Genomic DNA, 14,871 nt, shown 5'->3' with positions numbered 1-14,871 from the left:
GTCATCGGAACCACAAATACGCGTTATAGTGTTAGAATATGCTTCATTATTATAAAATGCCGACTCTAATATTTCAGAAGACGGAGGATTCTTGAAATGTCTTGAGTGTTTGGTTCTGGTTAGAATGATTTGTAGCAGTCATTGGTTGGTTGTTTAACGTTCCGTCGTGAATTTTTCATTCAAACTGAGATGTCAACAGTTGCAGGTGAAGAAGCACTTAGACCTATGCTTAGCGTTCAGGGCCGTAGCAGTGAGGCTTGTCGCGGCATGTGACCTTGATTTTTAAGGTCATCTCCGAACGAATCGTAAAATCTGATGTTTGACGAGGCCATGACACGAGCAGGGCTCGAAATCACGTCCTTGTGGGTACGAGGCGAACGCTCCATCAATGAACACCCACGACAGCAGACATACCCGTTAAAAGATAGTCCACGGTTAACTAAATAGTTGGATTGTATAATGTCCCTCTTGGGAATCTTTCACTCATATGGAGACATCACCATTGCCGGTGAAAAACTGCATTTCAGGCTGTCCAGCGGCCCTAAAATTGCAACAACAACAACAAAATAATCCTAATTTTATTTAGTTTTGCCAAAATTCTTTTTAAAATGTTAGATTCAATGGGAAATGCTAAAAAAAAAAAAAGCCCTAATTTTCTAGGTCAATTCATATTTCTTTAAAAATTTATTTCTATTCTAGCAGTTTTGTAAATGCATTCAAACTAAATTTTACCAGTGGATCCAAGTGTCAAGCTGTTTATTGGTTGTGACTTTGTGACAAAGATGTTACTATTAAGGTTGGGGTCATTGATAGCTGGAAGATGCCCTTCCTGCACGTAAAGTATTTTTTGTGAGTTTCTTTATTGTGAAATTTGCGAAAGCAAGACCAATTAAATATCTAAAACTGCTTTAATTTAGTTATGAAATTCCTAATTTTAGCCCTTATTTTTTGTCAGAGAGTGCTGGACAGCCCGAAATTTAGGCCTATGCTCAGCACTTCTGGCCATTGAACAGGGAGGGATATTTATCGTGACACACCTGCTGTGAAACGGGTCCTCGGTTTTTGCGGTCCGCCCCATTTAGTTGCCTCGTACGAAAAGCAAAGGGTACTGAGGACCTATTCTAACCAGTATCTCCACAGGATATAGTTTGATAGTTGGTAGTAAACTTTACAAATGTTTTGAATATAACAGATTTTCATAGTCCATTGATTTGTATTTTAGTCTTGTAAGTAATTTTTAATTTATGAAAATGTGAATATAATTTTATAAATTCTACAATGAAAAAGAAAACTGAGAGTAGGGTAAACACAGATCCCAGGGAACACCAAAGGTGGAATTCAGTGCCTAGGTGAAGTAAGTATCCCCTGTTGACCGGTTACTTCCACCATGGGCCATATATCTTAATCAGGTAAATGAAGTAATCCATAGTCTAATTAGTATGTAAAGAATGGCTAAACAATTGGTATGGAACACATAAGACAGCATTCGACCCAATGAAAGTTTGTTTTGCAAATATGATCATTACAAAGATCATCGATTTCTAAATACTGACTTTAAACGAGACCGTTTGCTCTCAGTTGAGAGATATAAACACCATGTACAGGTTATACTATAATAATGCTACATAAATGTGAGAAGTTGACGGTAAAAGAAAATGAAGTCAGTTCGTTTGTCATAAAGCTGAGTTGTTGTTTGCGTTAGCGTCTATGTTCAGTAAATTATCCAAATACGAAGCAGATGTGGAAGATTTATTTTGTGGTGTCATTTTTGTCTAGTTCACTTGGATATACTTGCTGTGGCCTTCAATTCGACATTTAGATATATCGACGATGTTTTGTCTATCAACAATAATAACATCATTCATATGTCGAATCGATATATCCCTGCGGGCTCGAAATAAAATACACCACAGAGTCGTCCACTTCTGTTTCATACTTAGATATTTTATTGAAAGTAGACATTGACGGCAAATTGACAACTCAACTTTATGACAAACGGGATGATTTCAGCTTCTCCGTAGTCAACTTCCCATATTTATGTAGCAATATTCCATTATCACCTGCAAATGGTGTTTATGCCTCTCAATTGATTCGATACGCAAGAGTTTGTTCTGCGTATGATCAGTTTTTAAATTGAGGCAAGCTACTGACAAACAAGTTAATGGTACAGGGCTTTCAACAGTCTCCATTAAAGTAAGTATTTCGCAAATTCTATGGTCGTTATAACGATCTAGTTTGCCAATACTATAGGGTTATTGAACTTATATTGGTGAATATTGGCATGAGTTGGCTGTAAAAATGTACGAGCTTGCGAGTGTATTTTGACAGCCAACGAGTGCCAATATTCACCTATATAAGTTCAATAACCCCTTTATTATATAGCTAAAGTATTTAGCTGTTAAATTATATCCCTTTTCACTCAAACTACTCCAAAAAAGACGAGAATTCATCAATATTGGCAGTGTGTAATAACAGCATGCATTTCTTCACTGTTCAATATTTAACTCGTCATTAAATGCATGAAGCAAACTGATTTTGTAAATGGGGACATCATAATTTATGTACAGTACAACATTTGCTTAAGTAAATATCAAATACCGGCTCTGTCAGATTCGGAGGACCGTCGTCTGCCATTTTGGCTTGTTTACGTCGTTACGGTATTAAAGGGTTATTGAACTTATATTGGTGAATATTGGCACGAGTTGGCTGTGAAAATGCACGAGCTTGCGAGTGCATTTTGACAGCCAACGAGTGCCAATATTCACCAATATAAGTTCAATAACCCTTTTATTATATAGCTAAAGTATTTAGTCGTTAAATTATATTCCTTTTCACTCAAAATACTCCAAAATAGACGAAATTTCATCAATATTGGCAGTGTGCAATATCAACATGCATTTCTTAACTGTTCAATATTTAACCCGTCATTAATGCATGAGGCAAACTGATTTTGTGAATGGGGACATCATAATTTAAGTACAGTAAAACATTTTGCTTAAGTAAATATCAAATACCGGCTCTGTCAGATTCGGAGGACCGTCGTCTGCCATTTTGGCTTGTTTACGTCGTGACGGTAACGTCAATATTGAACGCTCATACTCGGAATGTTTCGGGCGCATACACTTTACGCAATGCAAAGTTAGCGTTCAATAAATTCTCAGGATATTGAACGCTAACATTCTCTAGATTTTACGCAAATTTTATATTAGACTATTTATTAGATATATAATAAAACCTATCATTGGGTCAAATGCTGTCTGACGTGTTTCATACCGATTGTTAGACCGTTCTTGGCATGTACACTGATTTGACTGCGGATAGCTCCGTTTACCTGATCAGGATATAGGACTCACGGCGGGTGTGACCGGTCGACAGGAGATGATTACTCCTCCTAAGCACCTGATCCCAGTGTGTGTCCAGGGGTCCATGTTTGCCCAACTATCGATTTTGTATTGATTTTATGAGATTAATCACTGTTCGTTATCTTCACCTGTCATAGAATCGACACATGGATGAAAGTGAATATTGTTAATAGATAAAAAAAAAAATCGTCGATGTATCTTATGATCCATGGGAAGGGCACAGAAAATATTTGTTTTTCTTATATAATGCTTTTAAGCATTTAAATAACTTCTACCTCATATGAACTAAAAAAAAACCAGTCAGCTAAAATAGGAACACAATTTGTGTCTATGGGAATGCTAACAGACTGTTGGAAGACCTGAACCCAGTTGCACGACGATTAATTAACTTTAACTAACAGTTAACGTGCCATTAGCTCTTAACTGGGTCCTGATCTAAAAAAAAAAAAAAAATACTACCTCAATTCGAATTGTCATTGAGGAAATACATCATGTTTTGATACGAACTTCAGAGTACTTGGACATAGAATCAGAATGGTGTTTTACGAAGTTATTAATGATGGAATACAAGATATGAAAAGAAAGTGTTGTACCGAAGAGGAAATTTTCCCTAATCGGAGCTCCGTGCCAGCACTCGTGGTGTAGAACTGACCTTCATTCATATTTATACTCATTGCGTATTTGCCATTTAAATACCTGTAGGATTCCCCAGAACTAGGGACAAGCCTAATATACATTTTATGTGTCAATACATTATACATGTACATGTAGTCTAAAGATAATTTTTGAATTCGTGAAAATTAAATTGTCTTCTTTTTTTCCTAAGTATCAGATACAATGTATACGGCTACATGTTACGAGTGTATCAAATATTTAATATTCTATACTACTACTGTCCAAACGCTCTTATACTCGTATATACTATTTTCTACAACCAACAATTGGCAACTGTACATGACTCTGACCACAAAGCAAAATATGGGAAGTTTAATATGCATTAATAAAGTTCAACATTATTTGAAGTACATGCACCTGTAAAAATTTATTCAACATTGCAATTTGCTACTGGAATACATATAAATTCAAATTATCTAACGGTTATTTACCTTGTTTGCCCTTAAAGATTTTCTTCCAAAGCTTTGCAAAGTTCACAACGGTTTTTCGTAGAAGACACCATGCCTTTGTCAACAACTTTCATTCAGAAAAACATACAAGTTCTCATTAGCAGCCTTGATTTTAAAACACAGGTATTGCATGCTGTATTCGGCATGTTTGTTGAGAGTCCTATTCACAAACTAAACAGTGTCCAGATTGGAAACTTATTATGGTAATAAACAGAGCTTTGACATGAAACATTTATAAAAACGAGAAGCGTTTTTCAATTAAGAAAAAAATCTAGATGGAAAACGTAATATGAAGAAAAAGAACGTGTTCGTGAGGGAGTCGAACCGGTCGTTTTAAAAATAGAAAACATCTTTATATATAAGAGTTGATGACCTAACCCACTGGACCACGCAGTAGACCATACATTGCCAAGGAAAATTAACGTACAGGTGAAGTTGAAAATAATACCAGTGAAGTCGTTTTAAATTTTTTAAATTTACAAAAAAATGCCCTCTTGAAACAAAATTTCAAACCGATCATACACGCCGTGAGCTCTATATCTTGATCTGGTAAACAGAGTAATCCGTAGTGAAAATCAGTACGTATAGAAATGGCATGAAACATGTCAGACAACATTCGACCAAATGACCTATTATGTAACCTATCTAGTTCTTACATCACTTCCGATTTACTAAACACAGAAGGACAGGTGGTATACATATTTCCGATTTACTAAACACAGAAGGACAGGTGGTATACATATTTCCGATTTACTAAACACAGAAGGACAGGTGGTATACATATTTGTTTTAACATGTTTAATACAAGGTTTTAATATACTCCTCTTCTACTTTCATGCAGATTACGCTATCCATTCTGATAGAGTGTAAATCCCACTCCTTCATATTTTGCCAATCGCCTGACATAATCTTCGATAGAATTTATATTAGAGATGGAAGTTTTGTCGCCAATAGAGAAAGATCAGGGCACACTGACTTAAATAAGCGATTTCAGGTCATCATCTTCACCAGTAAAGACATGTCCGACTGGATTATAGTTGAATGAAAATAAAGTATATGTAGGAGGCGTTTGTATAACACGGTCTAAATCTTGGTACTGTAAAGTTTGTATAGTCAACAAGTTTGTATCATTTCAGTTTTCAATCACTGCAACATTCACACTTTTTGTCATACTTTTGACTGCAATCCTACATCTCAATTACACCGTTCACAGTATGCATAATATACAATGAATTGTGAATACAAAAAAACCTATTGATTATATTGTCACTGTCAGTCGGAGGTCCCATGCCGATTCATATTCCATAATGTAATACATTCTTTGCCTGTAATTGAAATATTCCTTTTGCTACTATCTTTCCTTTTTCAAAGTTTGTAGGGATGCTGTGCCTCGGGTCTAATAATTTGACCTACCTCTGACTGAATGGAAGGTAAATGGAGCTATAATACAGATACATGCTTATATTTGATTCTTTTCAGTTACATCTACTTACAAATTAAATAAACCCATCTTTAATTCTCCACTATGTGAACTTCTCCGCAATTGAATTGGTCTCTTGGTACTATTTAATTCAACGAACTTGAGATTAGCCCGGTATAATTGAAGCTATCTTTTAATAAACAAAAATATTTAATTACTTATACTTATGTTTAATTATTTGAAGATGGTTCAAATCAATCAAAAAGAAGTTCGAATACTACAAAACATAAAATATTTCTAAACTCAATATTTTCAAATACATTGTATTTGACATTATCTTATTAGCTTGTCTTTAAATAGGAGGAGCATGTTTTATTAAAATATTTTCAAATAAATTAAAGAAAGGGCCAAATTCTATTAAAGATAGGTCTTTCTCAATAAGAAATTTAAATTCAAACTATATATATTCAATTAGGGATATGTACAATAATTTGAATATATGTCTTAATTTGAAAGGATAGCTTGAAAAAAATATTTCACTTATAGGGGGACATTACATTTATATATTATTCAGTATACAACTTCCACTTTCAAAATTAGAAATTTAAAAAAAAATTACAACAAACCTCATACAATTAATACATGTACTGTCTACTTTTATTCAATTAAGGCTTCAAAACTCCAATGTCCGATTTTACTTTCAAATGCACTATAATTATCTTATTTCATTGTTTTTAATATATCATGCTCTTCCTATAGACTTCAATGTGCGCTAAATCAAGCAGTAATCAAAACTTTGTAAATCCCTAAGGTAGATCATTTTTATTTGACAAACCTTTCGACACAATACGTACATGATCACCAAAAGCACACCGTCCATTTATTAATCTTGGAATATGGTCGTTATATATTGAGTACATTTATATTAGATAATGTGCATTGATAGTAATTAATGCATGCATATAAAGACGATATCTAGGTTACGTTGTATTCATTTATCTATCTTTAGCTTTCTGTTAAATTTACCGTTCCGTGTTTCAGCAACATCCTTTGAAAACATCGTCTAAGTCCCATAACCTAATCGTCTAAGTCCCATAACCTAATCGTCTAAGTCCCATAACCTAATCGTTTAAGTCCCATAACCTAACCGTCTAAGTCTCATAACCTAATCGTCTAAGTCCCATAACCTTATCGTCTAAGTCCCATAACCTAAGAGACGAATTATTTATTCATACAGGAAAAGCTCCAGACCATTTAAAATAACAAGTAAGGACGAATTACATAACACTGTTAGTTCAGTTTTTGTTTAATTTTAGAACATTTACATTCCTGCTTCACGGTGCATTGCAAAATTCTGTTGGCAATACAGATTATTTGTAAACTGGATTAGATGAGGCCACCCTCTAGGAACTAGAATACCATTCTACTTCTAGTGATAGAAAATCAAATCCATTCGTAATTACACTTGGGAGTCAGGTATAGAAAATGTGTGCAATCCCTGGTCCAGTCTTGTAAAGCAAACCTTGAATTGACATTCAGGAACCGTTGCTGCGGAAGATAAATGAAAGAGACGTTACCAGCAATGTGCCTTCTCCACTTGGAACTTAATGTATGATGGGAAATTAGGCTTATTTCTATAAAACTTTGCTACTGGTAATGATTAGACAAATTCTATCAAGTTGATAAGCATTTTCTACGTGCATGTTTAATATTCCATGTGTAATTTCTTTATCAATATCATCTTTAAATGTGTGTTAAATTACTGTATACAGTGAAATATTCGCCACCGTTTTATTTTCGTCCCTTTCGCCCTCGTTGTCACTGGGCGAATTTAAGAGTGGGCGAAACTGTTTTCTCTCATATTTCTCTTTTTACACAACTATGTCTGGGCGAATTCAAAATGGGGCGAAACTCTGTCTGCAAGTGTAGAAAGGCGAAAATAACCTAGTTATTGTAGCATACTCCCAGCATGTCTTTCACGAGTTTATCTGGAATTACAAAACAATGAAATGTTTTAACATAAAGATTGGAAAGCTTGTGTTGTCATGTTCTTCAACAGAACATACATACATAAAAGCATGGACGTTGATTTTTCTAAAATGTTGTTGGTCAAAGTTTGTAGTCTTTGGAAAATAAAAGAGGAACTGTACATTTCGGAGTCAATTCGCACCCATGGTCATTTGAGTGAAAATCGCCTGTTACCAATACAAAGGATTTTCCCGACACATTGATAGGGGGCGACCTTGGGAAAGATACCCATTACTTTTCCTCAGCAAGCTAACAAAACCTGCTGCTATCGTGGTATCGCGGAAGATTCCATCAGTTTATGCTAGTATTGGACGATTATATTTCCAATAATCCAAATAGAATAGTGTATTTTTTAAGGGTTCAGACTTTATATCAGTGTGCCAAGAAGAGTTTTGCGGTTTCAAGTTTACTAAAAGTTCTTTAGAAATTTTAGAATCCACATTTGATTTACACCTCTTCTGGCATATGTAGTCGCACAGTAAGTTTGAAGTTTCTCCTTCACAGCTGTTAATATATTCGTGAGGAGCAGAGATAGGGGATTGGTAGAACATTTACTGGACCCAGCAATGTATCTTTGTTTGTTAGGGTTTTTATGAAGTTTAGGGATCAGGTATAGGTACGGTAACTCATATTCATCCGACCCATTGAAAGGCATCTTAAATGTGTCTAAAACTGAAGCATGGTTATGAAGAATCTCATCTTTTGAAAGGGCAGTTGGAGTATATGGAGTATACAATGTATAAAATTCTGATCAAATATTCATTTTAGTCCCATGCCGACAAAGTCGAAGGGGACTTTAGGTTTGCGCTCCGTCCATCTGTCCGACAGATAAGTTTTTCCGCACTGTTTTCTCTGTTCTTGCAGATATTTATTTGATATTTTGTACATTGCTTTGCTATAACAAGTTACAGATGGAGTTCGAATTTCGTCGTGGTCCGTTGATTTTTCACTGAGTTATGGCCCTGGGACTTAGAAAAATATCATGAATTATCAGTTTTCCAAACTTTTCTTTTGTTATGCTTACAGATATTCATTTGATATTTGATACATTGCTTTGCCATAACATGTTACATATCAAGTTTGAATTTGGTCTCGGTCCATTGATTTTTCACTAAGTCATGGCCCTTGGACTTTGAAAAATAGCATGAGTTATTAGTTGTCTGGACTTTTTTGTTGTGCTTGCAGATTTTCATTTAAGATTTGGTACACTGCTTAGCCATAACAAGTTACAGATCAAGTTCGAATTTCGTCTCGATCCGATGATTTTTCACTTAGTTATGGCCCTTAGACTTAGGAAAATAGCATGAATTATTAGTTTACATCTAAGTTTCTTGTTTCTGTAGATAAGAGTACTACACTCATTAAAAGTTCTAGCATAGTAATACAACAATATATAGCTATATTATTCATGATCACCTATACATTTCACTGTTCATTGACTTAGTTAAAAACTTAAACCTAATCATAAATTTGTCTTTTTCCTGGTTCAGTATCTGTACCTGAATAGTAGTTGATTTCCAACCATTCCTATCCTGGTTCCCCAATTATCCCCTCTACCATAACCTACATAACGAACTTCGAATATTGTTGCGGTACAGTAATTTTTGCGACCGGTTGTGGACTATGTATTGCTATGCAATAATCTCAGAATGCTTGTTTACAATAGTCATGATATAAGCGACAGGATTCAATAAGTGACCTATGATACGATAAGTGACTTATGACAGGATACGATAAGTGACCCATGACAGGATTCGATGAGTGACCTATGATAAGTGACTTATGACAGGATACGATAAGTGACCCATGACAGGATTCGATGAGTGACCTATGATAAGTGACTTATGACAGGATATGATAAGTGACCTATGACAGGATATGATAAGTGATCAATGGATAAGTGACCTATGATACGATAAGTGACCTATGGTCCATATTTCAACCTACATATAGCATGAAATGTAAAATATATCTACTCCGAACCTTCGAGCGGATTGTGTCCGCTTTAAAAAGAAAATCGTCAACACTAAATGTGGCACAATGGTTTATACAAAGTTCTGTACCGGTATTAAGTACCATCAGTGTTTACTAATATATACGATTCCCAATATATGTTCTCTATAACGTCAAATTTCTCTGGTTTAAAGAAATATGTTTAATAGACGAACCCTTCTAACTCAATTTTGTTATCATTGTTAATAAAACATTTCAACCGTAACTACAACATGAGTTAGAAAAAGTTAAAATACAATCCATCAACATATATAATATTAAAATAAACACAGAATCATATGGTAAATGATAATTCGCGAAATTTCGGGGGGAAATAAACAGTTTGCATTTATTTCTATATGAACTGAATACAAATACATTTTACCAGATTCATCTCCCATGCACATATCCTTAACACGAAGGCTTTTGAACGATATTCGACACCAAATCCTCATGATGAGTAAAAAATGACCGTTTTAAATAAACCGCATAGAACTTGAACATTATAAAGATAGTCTAAATGGTCCAAACAATATTAAATATATTCAAGTACTGTTTTAAGAAAGTACATTTGAAGCCATAAAGTTTTAACTGACATGTATATTGTAAATTTATTTCTTATTTCGTTTCTCTATTTCTATTTTAAAAAATTGTATTTCAAAAATGAATGTATTGTTCGTATTATAAGGGCATACATAACTCCTCTAATGCAAAGAAACTAGATACCTATTCCTTATATTTATATTCGCTAATTTAACTTGTTTCTTTATTAAATACAGGTTTTTATGTCGTGCTCAAAGGTCAATGTTTTTATCGAGAAATAAATCACAATGGAACAGCCTTAGCTTATTACTGACAAAACTTAGTAAATATCAATATCTATCGAGCAGAGCCCGGATGGACTAGTGAGTGTGATTGTATACATGCCCTGACTAATCCTATGTCTTAAAAATCTTATTTCAATCAAAATTGTTTTAGAGAAAAATATTACGCGTCATACAGATACTAGCGTATTTTATATAAATGCCCGTGCCTGCAAAACAAAATGAAATAGTTTTTCTTTTTCCAAACAGGTTCAGTTGTAAATCAATATTATAGAAAATATTTTTTAATGAGGATCCCAATAAAAAGTACTTGTGTATGTCATGCAGTTTCACAGCCCAGCGAGAATCTCAGTTACATGTATAGTAAAAACACAATTTTATCTTCACATACAGAAATCAATGTTAAAAATTAAGGCTATCAGAACTACATTTAGTATTCATAAAATTCTTTTCGCAAAAGATGAAGCAAGTAAAACTGAAAATTCAATATGAATTTTTTCGTAGTTTGAAAACGAAGGCTTGACACACAACAGAATAGACACCATAATGAACAAGATCGAAAATGAAAGTTATATTATAATTAGCTCTAAATCTGACAAGATCGAAAATGAAAGTTATATTAGCTCTAAATCTGACAATTCTATTTTGTTGTAAAAATTTGCTGTTATGATAGTTTTGTATGTAACTTTCACCATAGTCATTCATAAAATTAAAACTAATTTTAAGATTTTATCAAAATAAATATTTCGGTTCTATTGAATCTATAGCATTATATAGAAATCAGGTTTTGTACGGGAAGACAATAATGTAATTTTACTTCATTCAGAGCCTCTGGATAGGTTTTCTAACACATATATTAATAATGAAAAGTTTATAAACTTTATTTTTCTGTCATTGAAATAGTAAAGCACAATTTTGCAACAAAAAATATCGACACCAAAATGACAGCTTGTAATGCTTTAATGACAAGGCTTATGAATCAGGTTCTATTCCTTCAAAGAACTAAAGTTTGATAAATAAATATATTAGAAGCTGTTCCTGGTTAAATGAGGGTTTTTTTGTGAGACGAGGTGGGTTTTTTTTTTTATCAGGATCGAATAAAAAGAAAGAATCATTACATTTATAATTCCAATTCTTTTCTAAATGGAATATTTCATATTTCTTGCTGAAGTAAATATTCATATGACAAATATGTTTTTGAAAAATAATCTAAGCATTTGTATTTACACCAATAAATCAAAAATTTACAATATCATAACACTTATAAAGTCGGGTCTAAAAAGACTATGTATTGGTATTCAATAAATATGAAGGAGTGATATAATTATCAATCATCATAACCATAATATTAAGACGTGAAATAGAATGAAACTGTAAAAACGGGACTGTTGTTAGAAACTCCTTAATATTACAATGATTGAAGTACTAGCATGTGTATGTTTAGAACAATACCTATGACTAATGAATATCAATGATCAGTGAATAAATATTAATACCATCTAAAATGCGCGATAACAAGAATATACCAAAATATTTATATACTATTTAGAAATGTAAATTTCCTACCATTTTCGAAAGAATGAAATATCCTTTAATTTCCGTTTCAATATGGCCGACTGCACAATTTGTTACGTAACATGAGGGGTTTCCAAGTTCAAAACAGTCTTCTGTCATCGAGGGCAAAATAAGCAGTCTGTTCGATGTCTGATACCCAGGTTTCTCTCAAGATGGGACTCTTAGCTGCATGCATTTTTCAAAAAAAAAAAATAATAAAACATTCTATACTTGTGTTCCAAACATCCTGGAAATCCTTATACACTCAGTAGACAGTGATGATAGATATGTCACAGTTACGATAGATATCCGTATAAGCAGAATTTTTAGCGAGAATTTAATTTTGACATTAATAATTATTAGTCACAGTGCTGAGATCGCTAAAATTGAATATCGCTAACAATTTATTCCATATCGGAGGTAATAGCTGTCTTTCTTGGAATTATAAAATCGCTTAAAATAGCTCTCGCTAAATTAATATACCCATAATTTATGGACAAATCGCTACATTTGCGTCTCGCTAAAAATACCACTTAATATGGTATGTTACATGTCTGTAAATTTCGTAGGGATCCGGATTAGATTAGGTCCTCAGTACCCCTTGCTTGCCGTAAGAGGCGACTAAATAAAACCGAGGCCCTGGGTCACAGCAGGTGTGGCACGATAAAGATCCCTCTCTGCTCAAAGGCCGTAAGCGCCGAGCATAGGCCTAAATTTTACAGCCCTTCACCGGCAATGGTGACGTCTCCATCTGAGTGAAAAATTCCTGAAAGGGAAGTTAAACAATATACAACCTATCAATGGGTCAAATGCTGTCTAATGTTTCATACCGATTGTTAGGTCGCTCTTGGCACACTGATTTTGACTATGGATTACTCCTTTTACCTGATCAATATATAGGGCTCACGGCGGATGTGACCGGTCGACAAGGGATACATACTCCTCCTAGACACCTGATCCCACCTCTGGCATATCCTGGGGCCCGTGTTTGCCCCACTCTCTATTTTGTATTGCTTATAGGAGTTATGAGATTGATCACTGTACGTTATCTTCACCTTGCATTTAACCATCGAGTTTGTATCTCTGCTGGTGGACAGTCTGTCCCCGAGGATACTTGTCGCTCGATATATGTTCCTTCATGAATATAGTTATCTTCACCTTGCATACAATCAATCAATCAATCTGTAAACAGTAACAAGTATAATAGATATTCAAGTAATAATCATCCACTAATTTTGCTGAATTAATAAGTAACATTTTCTTGACTATATACGGCAATCTTAAGGGTTTAAGGATACAATGATGCGTCAGCCCTTGTGACGGTGTGGCAAATGTCAGCGCCACTATTTGGAAAATCCCCCAGTGATGTTACATGTAAAATCATTCCAGCGATCGGTTTGTTGTCTATATAAAAAAAAACCATATAATAAATATACTCCTGCAAGAGTGTTTGTTGTTGAGAAAAAAGTTCATAAATACATTATCTTTTGTGATTATTTTCATTAGGATAAAAAACTCGGGGTTTACTAGGGAATCAAATATGATATTCAAACTATTTTTTCATCGAATTTATGCTTAAAATAAATCACTCAGGTGACCTATTGCTATTGGTCTGCGTGCGTCTTCCGTTAGCATTTTCTTTCAGAAACTACTGGGCAATCTTGACCAAATTTGGTATGTAGCATCTTTAGGTGAAAGAGACCGGAGATTGTAAATTTCATTAACCCCCCCCCCCCCACCTTAAGGGACCTTGATTTTGGGGTAAGAACTGTAAAATTCCTGCACCCCTGGGGCCTTAGAGGCGGGACAAAAACTGCCCAAAATTGACCAATTTTCAACAATATTCTTCTCTACAACTGCACATGTTTAAGAAAAACTAAATGTATAGTGATGAAGAGCAGAAAGACCTCTACCAAAATTGTAAATTTCATGATCCCGGGGACGGGGTCTTACCCCAGGGCCGGGCCAAATTTACTATATAGCGTTCATGTGTAAAACACTTAAATAACATCTTCTTTAGTGCTATTGTTACTAAATTGAAACTGAATGGATATTTAGAAGGAGCAGATAGTTCTTTACTAAAATTGTACATTTGGTGAACTCAGGGGTAGGGGTTTTGGTATCAGGGTGGGACCAAAATGGTCAGTTATCAAACGTGTGAACAATAGAATTTTAAAAAAATTCTTGATAACTCCAATTCTTCCCAAATGGTATGAAGCATCTTTGGGACAAGGGGGGCCTAATTAACGAATACCGCTCCGATACGACTTCAGTTAGTTACAATAATATTCTGAACTGGAACTTCATAACGTAATAACCTGGTGGTTAGGATGTGCCTTTGCAACCTGATGAGGACCTGGGTTCAATTCCCGATCCCAGCGTCAGTCAGACCTTTAATATAGTGACTGATTCATTGTTAAACACCCAGAATTAGAAAGTGAAAGTCACGGGTCTCGAATATACAGAGGTAACCTTATAACGGAGGTTCCCTGCCCTGGTATAGGCGTTGACATGATAAAGAACCATAACGGCTGCAACCTTGAGCGCCATGGACAAGTCAAACATTG

At 34.5% G+C, this 14,871-nt stretch overlaps 1 long non-coding RNA gene across 2 annotated transcripts; it reads right to left on the bottom strand.

Moving 5' to 3' along the window:
* Positions 1–7,192: 7,192 nt before the first annotated feature.
* LOC125683039 (uncharacterized) lies at positions 7,193–12,646 on the bottom strand. 2 transcript variants are annotated; one of them, XR_007372772.2, is made up of 3 exons: positions 12,317–12,646; positions 7,694–7,894; positions 7,193–7,454 (listed from the first exon to the last, which is right to left on the bottom strand). It is a non-coding gene; the product is annotated as an uncharacterized LOC125683039 (long non-coding RNA). The 2 variants fall into 2 exon arrangements; XR_007372771.2 differs by having other exon boundaries at positions 7,193–7,894.
* Between the last annotated feature and the right edge of the window lie 2,225 nt (positions 12,647–14,871).

The sequence above is a fragment of the Ostrea edulis genome, chromosome 6 (genome assembly GCF_947568905.1).
Source record: "Ostrea edulis chromosome 6, xbOstEdul1.1, whole genome shotgun sequence".
Taxonomy (NCBI): Eukaryota; Metazoa; Mollusca; class Bivalvia; order Ostreida; family Ostreidae; genus Ostrea; species Ostrea edulis.
This window is presented reverse-complemented; position numbering and strand designations above follow the sequence as displayed.